Below are 15,926 nucleotides of genomic sequence, written 5' to 3'. Positions count from 1 at the left end.
TCTAAATCATCATATAAAGTTCTCACACGTTGGTATTTGGTTCCTGCGAGAATCGCCAAATTCTCAACAGACAACACTGGCCTCTGCTTTCGTGGCTGTCCAGAAAAAGGTACCTATATACATACCTGGTGGCATTGCTCAATTGTACAATCATTTTGGAAAAAGATCTTAATGATAATTACAAAATTTTTTGATCGTCCAATTTTTCCAGACCCAATTATAGCTCTCCTTAATTTAAAACCAGCCTTTCTGAATCAGAAACAATTCAAATTAGTTCTTACACTCCTGATAGCCGCAAAGCAGACTATAGCCAATGCGTGGAAAACAGATGTGGTGAATATTGCAGAAACCAAACGTAGAATGAATCAATCTTTCATTCATGCTAAAATGGACGCTATAGATAAAAAACAGATGACAAAGTTTGATATCATATGGAAACCCTGGATTAAATATTATACGTCAGATAATATTGACAACCGAGTTTTATTGTTATGGTGATTAAGAATTTTTATAGAATTACAACATTAGATGATATATAAAACCTCCTCCGGAGAATTATTCCCTCCCCTTCCCCTCCTATATACCTTTTATGTTCTTCCCTTACTATATAATACTTACTATAAACATACTTTAGAAGTTATGGTCAAAACTTTAAAATCATATATTTTCTTTTAGACATATTTATATTTTCTTGGGATTAAAATGTTTAAAACTCAGCTATAAGAATGTTTTCAAATTCTAAAATATATAAGGCCATTTATTGTCATTCCCACGAGAATATCTTGAAATTCTTCTTTGCTTTGTATCATCCGTACTTCAATATGTCTACTTTTTATTTCTGGTATCACATAATTTGTCTTATATTCTGTACATGTAATTTATTTTATCATAAAATAAAAAATTTTGAATGAGAAAAGCTAGGTAAACCTTATCACTAAAATTGCATATACATTTTAACATGTTAGGGTCATTTCAAAGTCTATCTTTAATCATTTTAAATCTTTATCTTTTATTAAAATAATACCTGTTGTTCCTGATGAAGGTCCTTGTTCAGGGACTCCTTTTATATGACAGCTATCTCCCAAACTTCCTCCTGTGTTTTCATCCTATTACATGTGCCATTTGTGGAAACTACAAGTACCTACACTCATTAAACATATTAGGCATGATCCACTTTTTTCACCATTGGTGGTCCAGTAATGGTCAGCTGATGGTAGAGTGGTTGTATATAGACTATAAGTAGCTGAAAGTGGCCTGTAGATCAGCAGGACTAAAATGCTAACAAAAAATAGGAACATTTATGAATGATGAAAAACTTTTTTCTTTGGAAAATGAAATCCCATTCAGCTAGGGTTTACATCTTCTTTAAAGTGGTACTAAACTCAAGACCAAAAATGTAGTGCATTGCAACTTACCAATCATTAGATGGTGTGGCTGCATTAGCTTTCATTTTAAGCCTTTTTCATACCTGGTCAGTAACACACATCCTGTGTCTGCATACCTCACTTTGGATGAAAGAGCACGGGGCAGATTTGGAGAACAGTATTGTAAAACTGGATGGAATGGGGGGCGGGGGTGTAAAGCAATAGTAAATCCAAAACTAAAAATGTAATATTTTGCAGCTTACCAATCATTAGATGGTGGCTGCTTTTGTGTTTTTAAGGCTTTATTTCTTTATGGTTTTCAACTGGTGATCTAGCCAGTGACTTACCTACCTATTAGAGTGCCATCACACTGGATGAATGAGAACAGGGGCACAGCAACAGCAGCACTGTCATCCTGGGGGGAGGAGAGTGGTACATGTATTAGCATATTTAGAAAAAAATTAAGTCAAACTTTATTTTTTCCAACTAATTTTATTTGTGATAAAACAGTTAAGTAATAATAGTAGTAGAGATGATTACATATGGTGCAAATAATCCTTGTCTTAATATAGTTTCCAGGTACAGTGAGAAATTACCATCTCATTGTATCACAGTTGATATTACAAACAATTAGTATAGAAACGTGTAGCTATATTTAACAGTTCTAACAGGTTTAAATGTATTTAACAATGGTATGTATCACCTTATGATGATGGTAGGAGGATGTAGTCAAATGCATATATTAAGGATAGGTAGACCAAGGCAGGCCTACTCCCATCCCAAGCACCCCTAATGGGAACATACTGTGCCATGGGGAGAGGGCAGTAGTTATATTTTGTGGAGGTTCATCAACGTTGGTCCGTGAGGAGGAGCAGTGTATCCTCCATAGTTGGTATAGTATGTTGCATTGCACGTCTGTAAGAGTGTTGGGATTGAAATGGGGGGATGCAGTGTAAAGTGTCGTAAGTTAAGCTTCTTATACGAGGGGTAAGTTGGTATCGGATACAAAATGTGTGTAGTTATTAACTTTAGCAATGTCAGATTGCTCTACGTCTGGATTTAGTTGGGAGTAGGTCATGTATAAAGTGGGAGATGTTATATGAATAGATGGGAAGGCGGGTCATCCAACCATAGCAGAGGGGGTGAAAGATTATAGGAGGCCTCGGTTTAGTCCTACTGTGGGTAGGGTTATGGATTGTGTACTAAATCTTGAAACGCTGGGGAATCTTTGAAGTGTATCCAACAGGCTCACGTATTACGATATTTCATCGGGTTGTCTTTGGCTTGATGGATTAAATCTTCCAGCTCTGGGATTTTCTCAACACGTTTTAGCCACTCGGGAAATGTTGGGGAGTTAGTGCTTCTCCAATGTAATGGTATACGTTGTTTCGCTGCATTAATGAGATGAAGCTTGAGAGACTTTCTGTATGTGGATTGTGGTAGTGATGTGTGGTGTGGGAGATATTGAGCTGGGATAAAGTCCATTGTGTACATTGTGATTTGGGTGATTGTATTGTGTACTTTTTCCCAGAAAGGTTTTATGTGTGGACAGTCCCACCAGATATGAGGAAGGGAACCCATGCTAGAGTTACATCTCCAGCACATTGGTGAGATATTTGGATGAAATGTGTGTATCCGTTCAGGAGTACGGTACCATCTCGAGTACAGTTTATAACCGTTTTCCTGTGCTGAGATTTTAATAGATCCTTTGTGGATATGTTCAAATATATTTTCCCATTCCTGCTTGGGAAGGTCCAGTTGGAGCTCATTTTCCCATTTCTGGTTGACTGTGTTAGATTTATGGTTAATTTCACCAAAGAGGAGCGAGTATACAGTTGAGACCAAATGTCTTTGAGGACTCATATTGGAGCATGAGGATGCCTGAATAAAATTCGGTGAGCAGGTGTAGGGTTTCTCATAAGAAGGGGACTTGCTGTTTGTTGGGTGCGTATAAGTTTGCTAACGTAATGGGTTTGTTATGTACGGTCCCCTTGAGGAAAAGTTATCTACCATTAATGTCTTTTTTAACCTCTGATACTTGAAGAGAGCATTTTTCTGATATCAGGATTGCAACTCCCTTCATTTTTGATTCTTTATTGGAGGCATGATAAACCATAGGAAAATGATAGTTATATAGTTTTGGAACATTATCAGAGAGGAAGTGGGTTTCTTGACTAAATGCAAACAGGGTTTTGTTTTTCTGTAGAGTGTATAACATCTCATATCTCTTCTCAGGAATATTGAGTTTTCGCATATTTAGTGAGCAGAATTTCACTTGTGAAGTAAGTTTGTTGTACCCATGGCGCAAATAGAAGCGATCATGAGTGTCCATCATTAGGGGGTTGGAAGGAGATTACCTTGTAAGATGTAGTAGAGCGAGTGGGTATCCGTTGATAGAATAAGTGGGGGGAAGGGGAGGGGGTATGTAGTAAACCTTCTCTACTTGGAGAAGGAGTAATATAAGTACAGTGCGTCACCAGTGGATTCTTGTCCAGGCTCAGGCCTAAACCTGTGGGGGTTGGCAAGTACCTAACACAAAGAGTATAACCAAATATCGGTCTAGCCCGCCGTTACCAGTCCTATGGGTAGATGAGTGCAAGACCTTGATCGTAGGTATACGAAAAACCATGAGGGGTATAGAAGTTAATGCCTAATGGATAAAGCAGCATATATGAGTGTGTGACTGAGACGTTCGATGAAATCATACAGTTAAGTGTGTAGTAGGGATTAAGGTGTGCGAGTGTGAGTATGACAGTAGGTAATACTTTATATGCAGTTGCAGCAAACACTTTCGTTCCTTTTTGGGATAAAGGTTTTACATAAATAAATGAAAGCTGATCATTGTATGGACCCCATCCATTAAATGGTATGTATTATCCCTGTAACTGCAAGCTTTTCTGTTAAAAAAATAAATAAAAAATGCCCACTTACTGGCTGGATGAAAATCAAAGAAAGAAAGCCTAAAAGGGAAACTAATATAGCCATCACATCTAAGAATTGGTAAGCTTTAATATAATAAAGGTTTGCTTTTGGATTTAATACTGCCTTAAGTATTATATTCTACAACTTCCCAGCCAAAGATAATGTTTGAAGAAACAACAAGCAGGGCATTCTTGAGTGTTGAGTGTTTTATTAGATGCCACAAATAACGTAGTGCAGGATTGTAATCAAATTCTTATGCTTGCCAGAAATATTATTATTATGACGCCCTTGTACACACATTTAAAGATCTGAAGGTCAGAATGGGGTTCCTGTTTTGTAACAACCACCACTAATAATATTCAGCACATACCAAAGAAATACAAAACCTTCAAAATACAACATACTGTATCTCTTGACACATATGAACACATATGATTATATACGTAGAAACTGGTAGGAAGACATAATGAATACTAGTTGATCCCAGTGGGAGTCTGGTATTTTTAAACCAGTAGTTAATCAATGGTACGTTTATATATATATATATATATATATATATATATATATATATATATATATATATATATATATATATATATATATATATATTCTGCACATAAAATAGAATCATAAAACCAATTGCAATAATATTTAAGTAATTGAAAAGTACAAATAAATATGTTTGCAACATACACAGTAGGGATGAGCAGAACACCCTCCGGTTCGCGGTTTGCAGCAGAACATGTGAACAGGCAAAACAATTGTTCGAACACGCGAACACCATTAAAGTCTATGCGACATGAACAATCAAAAGTGCAAATTTTAAAGGCTTATATGCAAGTTTTTGTCATAAAAAGTGTTTGGGGATCTGGGTCCTGCCCCAGGGGACATGTACAGTGGTGTGAAAAAGTGTTTGCCCCCTTCCTCATTTCCTGTTCCTTTGCATGTTTGTCACACTTAAGTGTTTCGGAACATCAAACCAATTTAAACAATAGTCAAGGACAACACAAGTAAACACAAAATGCAATTTGTAAATGAAGGTGTTTATTATTAAAGGTGAAAAAAAATCCAAACCATCATGGCCCTGTGTGAAAAAGTGATTGCCCCCTAAACCTAATTGGTTGGGCCACCCTTAGCAGCAACAACTGCAACCAAGCGTTTGCGATAACGTGCAATGAGGCTTTTACAGCGTCCTGGAGGAATTTTGGCCCACTCATCTTTGCAGAATTGTCCTAATTCAGTTACATTAGAGGGTTTTCGAGCATGAACGGCCTTTTTAAGGTCATACCACAACATCTCAATAGGATTCAGGTCAGGACTTTGGCTAGGCCACTCCAAAGTCTTCATTTTGTTTTTCTTCAGCCATTCGGTGGTGGACTTGCTGGTGTGTTTAGGATCATTGTCCTGCTGCAGAACCCAAGTTGGTTTCAGCTTGAGTACACGAACAGATGGTCGGACATTCTCCTTCAGGATCTCTTGGTAGACAGCAGAATTCATAGTTCCTTTTATCACGGCAAGTCTTCCAGGTCCTGAAGCAGCAAAACAGCCCCAGACATCACACTACCACCACCATATTTTACTGTTGGTATAATGTTCTTTTTATGAAATGCAGTGTTCCTTCTACGCCAGATATACTTGGATACACACCTTCCAAAGAGTTCCACTTTTGTCTCATCGGTCCACAGAATGTTGTCCCAAAAGTCTTGGGGATCATCAAGATGTGTTGTTGAGAAATTGATACGAGCTTTGATGTTCTTTTTGCTCAGCAGTGGTTTTCTCCTTGGAACTCTGCCATGCAGGCCATTTTTGCCCAGTCTTTTCCTGATGGTGGAGGCATGAACGCTGACCTTAACTGAGGCAAGCGAGGCCTGCAGTTCCTTGGACGTTGTTGTGGGGTCTTTTGTGACCTCTTGGATGAGTCGTCGCTGCGCTCTTGGGGTAATTTTGGGCGGCCGGCCACTCCTGGGAAGGTTCACCACTGTTCCATGTCTTCGCCATTTGTGGATAATGGCTCTCACTGTGGTTCGCTGGATTCCCAAAGCTTTGGAAATGGCTTTATAACCCTTTCCAGACTGATAGATCTCAATTACTTTCTTTCTCAATTGTTCCTGAATTTCTTTGGGTCTCGGCACGATGTGTAGCTTTTAAGGATCTTCTGGTGGACCTTACTGTGTCAAGCAGCTCCTATTTAAGTGATGCCTTGATTGTGAACAGGTGTGGCAATAATCAGGCCTGGGTGTGGCTAGAGAAATTGAACTCAGGTGTGGACAACCACAGTTATGGTATGTTTTAACAAGGGGGGCAATCACTTTTTCACACAGGGCCATGATGGTTTGGATTTTTTTTCACCTTTAATAATAAACACCTTCATTTACAAATTGCATTTTGTGTTTACTTGTGTTGTCCTTGACTATTGTTTAAATTGGTTTGATGTTCCGAAACACTTAAGTGTGACAAACATGCAAAGGAACAGGAAATGAGGAAGGGGGCAAACACTTTTTCACACCACTGTATCAATGCAAAACAAGTTTTAAAAACTGCAGTTTTTTCAGGAGCAGTGATTTTAATAATGCTTAAAGTGAAACAGTAAAAGTGAAATATGTCTTTAAATTTCATACCTGGGGGGCATTTATAGTATGCCTGTATAGTGGCACATGATTCCTGTGTTTACAACACCACAAAATTACATTTCTCAAAGGAAAAAAAGTAATTTAAAAGTACTTGTGGCTATAATGAATTGTCAGTCCCGACAATACACATAAAAGTAATTGAAAAAAACAGCATGGGATTCCCCCACAGTTTATTACCAGGCCCTTTGGGTCTGGTATGAATGTTAAGGGGAACCCCAAAGCACAATTTTTTTAAAAATTGCATGGGGTCCCCCCAAATTCCATACCAGACCCTTTAGGTCAGATATAGATTTTAAGGGGAACCCCACGCCAAAAAAAAAAAAAAAAATGGCATGGCCAAAAATCCATACAAGACCATTATCTGAGCACGCAACCTGGCAGGCCACAGGAAAAGAGGGGGGACGAGAGCGCACCTCCCCTCCTGAACTGTACCAGCCCACATGCCCTCAACATGGGGAGAGTGCTCTCTTTCTTTGTCCTTATGGCCATCATTACTGGTATTGAAAGTAATGTGAAATTAAAAAAAATGTAGAGATGCTACAAGAACCAAAATGTATGTAAACCCTAACAATAAACAATTTTTTTTTATCATACATCACGGGACACATGGGACTACATGGGTATATAGGCCACTTTCAGATGATGGACACTGGCACACCCAATGCAGGAAGTTCATCTCCTATATAACCCCTCACCTTACCAGGAGTACCTCAGTTTTGCCGGCAGTGTATAAGGTGTTGGTCACGAGTGTAGATGTGTTCTGAGGAGCTCCGCTGGATAAATCCTTTCTGTGTTGAAACTGCCCCTACAGACTGGATCCATCCAAAGGGCCACTGAGGCCAAGGTGGATGGTACCTTCTTCCATAAGAAGATTGAGGTTTTGCCCTTAATGCCTCTCCTTGGAGAGATGGACCCTGGGACCCAGTGCTTTGGTCATGCTCACATTACCATAAGGTTTTCCTGGTGGGGTGCTATGCAGGTCCAAGGGAGTGGACCCCCGATAAAATGGGACCCAGTCCTTGAAAGTTTACTAAACACAGCCCACCGTGATGAGTGAAGGCTGGATCTGGCTGATATCAGCAGAATCCTGCAGCGAGGATAAGGTAAGGAAAGAAGCCTAGGAACTATAAAAAGTCCACCTATGGCTTTTTCTTCCTTGAGTAAAATGTTGTCATGCCTAAATGTCTCCACTAGAGGAAGTAAATGCACATATCTTTTTTGTTGCCTCTCAGTCAGCTCTGTGTCAGCAGCTAAAATAGCCAACAGAGGGGGGATCCCTGGATCAGGAAAGATGATGGGCATTTACTGCGCCTTCTTCCCTGGGGACTAGAGGGCTGGAAGGGTACAACAGTGGCTTGTACTCCACCCCTTCTCTCGGCGGGTGTGGCGGCTTCCTTAAACATTAAACATTAATAAGGGGCGGGTTTGGATAGAAGTGCTTGTGGTGGAGCGTGGTGCCGTGTGTGGGAAGTAGCGTCCACGAGGTGCCCATGGCGCATGCACAGAGACGCCAAAACCTCGTAAAACAAACTCTTCTCAGCCAAAGGCTGCAGAGTGTGGCTGTTAGATTCACGGGACACAGGAGCGGTGGGGGCACGTAAAGGTTCATACAGGCATTCCCAATATAGGGAAGAATACATTTTACTTAGCATCAAACTGAGTTTTACTAGCAGCATTTTTTATTGCTGGACTATACCTCAGCAAGTAGTGCTTTTATTTAGTACCTCTGATTTTGTGCTTAGGAGTATGACTCCCAAATAGGATGGTACAAAAACAGTAAAAAAGCCACCTAAAACATTGCTCTCAAGCGTTGGGGATTCTAGTCATGCCTCCATATTGTCTTCTTCCACTGAAATACCAGAAGTGGCTAGCCAGGGTGAGCCATTGGGGCCTATAGGTGTCACAACCACTTCTAGCATCTCAGCCCCTGTCTATGTGACTGAAGATGTTTTTTACTCCATCTTGCTGGGACTAGAGGAAAGATTAGTGGCCTTAATCACTTCTTCCATTCAAAGGGAAAGAAAGCGTGGTAGATCCCCCTCCTCCGCCTTAGGCTATCTGTCAGGACAGCAGTTGATGGGGGAGGATGAGTTACCCTCAGGGGATAAGGAGGAAAGATAGTCTAATGATGCTTCTTCTGAGGAATCAACCGTGGAAGAACCATTTTCAGCCTCACAATCTGAGAAAATGCTGATACAGTCTCTTACAGAGATGGTCCGGTCTGCTTTCAGGCTGCCCTTAACGTAGTCAGTTGAAAGTATAATTTCCGCCTTGGGTTCTCTCAAACCTCCTCAGACTTTGCACTTCCTGTCCATGCATTACTGGAGCAACTTATATATGCTGAATGGGATCACCCAGATAAGCATTTTCTTCCTCCAAAGAGATTTTCTGTTCTTTACACCATGGAGGAAAAATTCACCAAGAGGTGGAGTGTTCCTGTGGTTGATGCCGCTGTTGCCGGTGTGAATAAAAGTCTAACTTGTCCTGTGGACAATGCTCAAGGATCCAACGTATAAGAGATTGGAATTCCTGTAAAAATCCTATTTTTCTTTGGCAGGTGCAGTGACTCAGCCTGCTGTCACTGCAATAGGAGTTTGTCAATGCCTAAAGGACCAGTTTAAACAGGAAATCCTGGGTCAACAGGCATGGGAATTGGCTGAACTGCCAAGGGCGTTATGTTTTGCCATTGACACCATTAAGGAGTTTATTCCCCAGACATCCCGTCTTGTGCTTGTGTTGGTATACATGCGTAGGATTTTATGATTGAAAAATTTGTCAGATGAGATATCAGATGAGATATTATGCAAAAGGCTCCTGACTGGGTTTCCTTTTCATGGAGATCGACTATTCGGGGATGATTTGGACAAATACATCCAAAAAAATTCTGGTGGGAAAAGTACACTTTTGCCAGTTAAAAGGAAAGAATAAGTGTCCTTCCTTTAAACAGGCTCCTTCTCCAGGGCCAGGGGCATCAGCCTCTAGGCAGTCACAATGGCTTCTGCCGTCAAGGTCTAGAAGGAGCCTCAGGGTCAGGTTCAAGGACAGAAGAAGTCCTGGGGAAGAAGCCTGCAAAACAGTATTCCAAATGTTCCCAAAGATCCAGGCAAAAGGCGATCTCTGTTTCAGGCATTAGATAGATTACTGTCTCAAGGGGTGATCATGGAAATCCCCATGGAAGAGCAAGGTTTGGGGTTCTATTCAAACCTCTTCACGTTGCCAAAACCAAATGGAGATGTCAGGCTCATTCTAGATCTAAAAAATCGGAATCAATAACTGAAGGTCCACTCGTTTTGCATGGAGTAGATCGGGTCAGTGGTTTCTGTCCTACAAGGAGAGAAACTTCTGGCATCTACAGACATCAGGGATGTATATCTGCATGTACCTACTTTTCCCGCTCACCAAAAATGTTTGCGGTACAACAGCACCATTTTCAGTTTGTGGCCCTACCCTTCAGCACCCCGGATTACTGGGTATTTACAAAACTTCCGGCTTTACCTCTAGCAAGACTAAGGGCACAGGGGATTACAGTCCTGGCATATATGGAGGATCTGTTGCTGGTGGATCGGTCGGTTGCCCACCTGGAGAAAAGTGTGTGGGATACAACTAAATACCCGGAAAGCCTGGGTTGGGTTCTCAAACTAGAGAAGTCTTCTTTAAAACCACTAAAATGCTAGAGTACTTAGGTCTGATCATAGACACAGACCATAAAAGGGTGTTTTTGCCTCAGGCAAAGATCAGTGCCATAAGAGAGCTAGTACAAGTGGTCAGGTCAAAGAGAGATCCCTCCATCCGCCTTTGCATGAGCCTGTTAGGGAACATGGTGGCTTCGTTTGAAGCAGTTCCCTATGTCCAGTTTCATTCAACACTGTTACAAAACAGTATTCTGTCTGCCTGGAACAAAAAGGTCCAAGCTCTAGATTTGCCTATGCGGTTGTCCCCAAAGGTGTCCCAGAGTCTCAGTTGGTGGTCAATAACTCGAAATCTGCTGAAAGGAAAATCTTTCATACCAGTTATCTTGAAGGTGGTAACCTAAGATGCCAGCCTTGCAGCTTGGGAAGCAGTGCTAGAAGGGACAACTGTCCAGGGACAGTGGTCCAAGACCGAAAGAACCATGCCCATCAACATCTTAGAGATTTGGGCAGCTCGTCTGGCTCTGAAGGCCTAGACATTCAAGTTACAGGGTTGTCCTGTCAAAATCCAATCTGACAATGCCACAGCTGTAGCATATATCAATCACCAAGGGGGCACCAAGAGTCACACAGCTCAGAGAGAATTGAATCATATTCTGCTTTGGATGGAAAGGAATGTTCCTTGCCCATCGGCAGTTTTCATTTCAGGTGTAGAAAATTGGCAGGTGGATACTTGAGTCACCAACAGTTATTCCCATGGGAATGGTCCCTGCACAATGACATTTTTCGAGCTAAAAATTATAGTTGGGTCTCCTGGCCTTCCCAAAGGCTCTTAACTTCCGCCTAGATTTTTTAGTGCATATCCAACTCTAGAGTCACCACATACTGGGATTGACAAATTGTTTATATGAGGTGTGGCCCATCCTTGGGGGAAGGGAAAGAACTCATCATATTCCATACATATTGCATGTCAACGTACCACCCACTTATTAATTTCATTTTTTGTTAATGTAATGAAAAGAACTTTTTGGTAAAACATGTAAAGCACCACAATAAATGATCATTATTATTATATTGATTTTTTATTATTATTATTATTATTATTATTATTATTGTTATCCAGGACGTATATACCATCATCAGCTTTCAACAAAATAAAAGGAGAAATAGAGGTTAAAATACCATTCAATGTGAAACAGTCCGGGGGGCCCTGGGTCATCCGAATTTACAATCTAAATGAAAAGACAAGTGATACAATGGGTATAAACTAATAAACTAATAATACATAAAATTATATTTAAAAAAATAATATTTATTGGTTTAAGCAAAATGTAATGAACAGCCCTACTCATACAAAAACCTAGAATGTTTTCCCTCTACTCCATTTAGTCTATTAAAAATCAGAACTTAGATGAAGGTGTAATCTGCCCAGCTTTCTGCTGCACCAGGAAGTATTTACATTCCTTCCAAACACCTCTGCTTCAGTAATTTCTAAGTAGAAAAACATACACAAGCCTGTACTTACAATACTAGAACATCATGCATCAGCAGAATAAATCCAAGGGATGCGGGATCAACACTCAGGGATGCAGGATTAACACTCAAAAGAGTGAAAGAAAGCAATAGCCAATAAATATCAGTAGATATCAGAGTCCAGCTTAGCAGACAAAGTATTAGAAACATGGATGAAGGAAAGCATACTATATAGTAAATGGTACCCCCAAAAACAACTAAGCAGGTTATTATTGGGCTATTGTTCTATACATCGTAATCATGGTGACAAAAAAAAGTTGTGCATATACTGATGTCAACAATAGAACTATTAACCATAAATGTCTCAGCGGTATATAAGATAAGTAAGGTGAAAACAGGGACTAATGTCCATGGCTATGATCAGAAGCTGTGATTTTGAGTTTGCCCTCTGTGTTGGAAAGATGTGCCTTCGCATATCATTTCATGTACTGAAAAGTGGTCAAATATTTAACTATTTCAGCCTTTTAAAAATTAGTGCTCCATAAAAGCTCTCAATCTTGCAAGCAACTGCATGGTGGTTCCAAAATTTTGGACAATAGTGTTCAGTTTTTACATATAGAGCAGGGATTTTGACTCTCTCTTAACAGCAGTGATCGTTGGAGCTGTTGGTGTGGCCCAGGCCTTGAGTAGGACCGTCAAGCCGTCAACAGAGAAGTATCTAGTAGAAGTAACTCCAAAAATATACTGCAATATTTGGTCCCAGTAGGAGCTGATCACTGTACAGTTTCAGGGCAATAAAGTAGGTCTGCTTGTACTACACTAGAAACAGATAGCCAGTAAAAGGTTGGTGGAGTCTATCAGGGCTGGAATGAAGGCCTTATGTAGGAGAGTATTGTGTTAGAGAATTCTCCGCTGTGACCTGTCCTTCTTGGCTGGGCCTACACAACATAGCTTATAGCTTTAATGAATTATGCAAGCCCATTCACGTTCTGTATGCAGCCTGCCTCGACCTCTAGACCAGTCTAGACTCAAAATTGTGGCCCAAGGGCCAGATGCAGTTATTTGCTTGTTTTTATCTGGCACTTTGGACCATAGCCAACAATGATGGGACAAAACTCCTACCACTAATACCAATGATGGTGCACAATTTTTCCCAATGGCACCAACAATGAGGCCCAATGACACCCAATTATGGGGCACTATTCCCCCCAATGAGACCAACAAAGGGGCCCAATGACACCATTGATGGGGCACAATTTCTCTCAATGACCCAAACCATTGGGCCCAATAACACTAATGATGGGGCATAGTTCTTCCCATTGACATCAGCAATGGGAAACTATTCCTTCCAATGACACCAATGATGAAGGACATTTACTCTCATTAAAACAAACAATGGGGCATTATTTTTTCCCTACTGATTTTGGGACCTTTTCTTTTTCCAATAGCCATGGTCTTGTTCCCCTGAATTCTGAAGAACGGTAAACTGGCCCTTTGTTTATAAAGTTTGGAAACCCCTGCTCTAGACTGTCTGACCATGATTTTTATTGATTTTTGCCTTGACCCTTCCTATGTTCAACTTTGCTTCTATATGCCACCTGCCTTTAACCACTTTCCTTTCCAACTATGCTTCTGCCTTTTGACTTTTATTGGCGTCTGCAGTTGCTCTGGCTGTTTGTCTAAGGACTTGCATTGCTCTAACACTTTCCTGTCTACTGCTGGCTGTTGCATCTGACAAAACAGAGTCTCTACCTTGTCCAATGGTTTGTATTTTTAGCAAATTACTGATCTTGGACTGCCTTTATACGCTTGTACCCATTCTAGGACAGGAACTCCAAAAACCCTGGAAACAGGTATGGGCTGACAAATAACAATGGCAGCCTACATATTTCCAATACTATAGATTTCCTTTAAAGGCCAATTCACACCATGCATTCTAAAGCCGCGTACACACGTAGCCACTTAGTCTGGCGGACTTCCCGCCAGACTGTCCGTCGGACTTTCTGAATGGGCTACTTGCCCACACACGGCACTTTTTGAGCGGACTAATACGGCGTACTAAGTCCGCCGTACTATCCGCCCTACTTTTGAAATGAACGGACTCGCCCACACACGCGCAGGAAAGTCCGCTCATTTTGAGCGGGTCTCCAGGTAGGCGGGGCCAGCGAAGGAGACGTCGCTGGCCCCGCCGCCTGGTATGGACTTAACGGGGAACCCCAACACCGAAAAAAATCGGCGTGGGGGTCCCCCCAAGTCCACAACAGACCCTTGTCCGAGCACGCTACCCGGCTGGCCAGGAAAGGGGGGGCGAGCGAGCGCCCCCCCCTCCTGAGCCGTACCAGGCCGCGTGCCCTCAACATGGGGGGTGCCTTGGGGAAGGCACCTTGCCCCCATGTTGATGAGGACAAGGGCCTCTTCCCGACAACCCTGGCCGTTGGTTGTCGGGGTCTGCGGGCGGGGGGGCTTTAACGGAATCCGGGAGCCCCCTTTAATAAGGGGGACCCCGGATACCGGCCCCCCACCCTATGTGAATGAGTATGAGGTACAATGTACCCCTACCCATTCACCTGTCAAATAAAAGTACAAAAAAAACACAACACACAAGATAAAATACTTTATTGCACAGCTCCGGGGGTCTTCCGTCTTCGGGTCTTCTCGCCGGACTCCTCCGCTATCTTCTTGTAGCTCTTTTGCTAGCGGAGGAGTCCGGCTTTCTTCCTCGCCGCCGGCCTCTTCTTCCGACTTCGGGGGTCTTGTCCCCCTCTTCGGTTCTTCTGCCGGGCCACCGCGCCTTCTTCTAGCTCTTTTACAGGCGGTGGCCCGGTCTTCTGTCGCCACCGCCTCCGCCGCCGCCGCCTTCCGTTCTTCTTCTTCTTCTTCACCAGGAGATGTTGACTCGACGATCTCTCCGGCCGCAATGCCAGGGACGCGCTGCGCTGCCACTTATATAGGAACAAGGGGCGGTGTCACATGGGTTTATTTTCACATGGGTTGGTCACATGGGTTGATGTCACATGGCGACAGTCCCAGCATCCTCCGGGACTGTGACATTGTAAGGGGGCGGGGTCACCATGTGACACCAACCCATGTGACATAAACCCATGTGACACCGCCCCTTGTCCCTATATAAGTGGCAGCGCAGCGCGTCCCTGGCATTGCGGCCGGAGCGATTGTCGAGTCAACATCTCCTGGAGAAGAAGAAGAAGAAGAAGAACGGAAGGCGGCGGCGGCGGCGGCGGCGGCGGCGACAGAAGACCGGGCCACCGCCTGTAAAAGAGCTAGAAGAAGGGGCGGTGGCCCGGCAGAAGAACCAAAGAGGGGGACAAGACCCCCGAAGTCGGAAGAAGAGGCCGGCGGTGAGGTGGAAAGCCTGACTCCTCCGCTAGCAAAAGAGCTACAAGAAGATAGCGGAGGAGTCCGGCGAGAAGACCCCCGAAGACGGAAGACCCCCGGAGCTGTGCAATAAAGTATTTTATCTCGTGTGTTGTGTTTTTTTTGTACTTTTATTTGACAGGTGAATGGGTAGGGGTACATTATACCCCATACTCATTCACATAGGGTGGGGGGCCGGTATCCGGGGGCCCCCTTATTAAAGGGGGCTCCCGGATTCCGATAAACCCCCGCCCGCAGACCCCTGACAACCAATGGCCAGGGTTGTCGGGAAGAGTCCTCATCAACATGGGGACAAGGTGCTTTGGGGTGGGGGGGCCGCGCGGCCCCCCCTTCCCCAAGGCACCCCCCAATGTTGAGGGCATGCGGCCTGGTACGGCTCAGGAGGGGGGGCGCCCCCCCTTTCCTGGCCGGCCGGGTAGCGTGCTCGGACAAGGGTCTGTTGTGGACTTGGGGGGGACCCCCACGCCGATTTTTTTCGGCGTTGGGGTTCCCCTTTAAGTCCATACCAGGCGGCG

This window comes from Lithobates pipiens, unplaced genomic scaffold (genome assembly GCF_037356315.1).
Source record: "Lithobates pipiens isolate NorthernLeopardFrog02 unplaced genomic scaffold, aLitPip1_a1.2 Scaffold_27, whole genome shotgun sequence".
NCBI classification, from domain to species: Eukaryota; Metazoa; Chordata; class Amphibia; order Anura; family Ranidae; genus Lithobates; species Lithobates pipiens.
Note: the sequence above shows the minus strand (reverse complement) of the source record.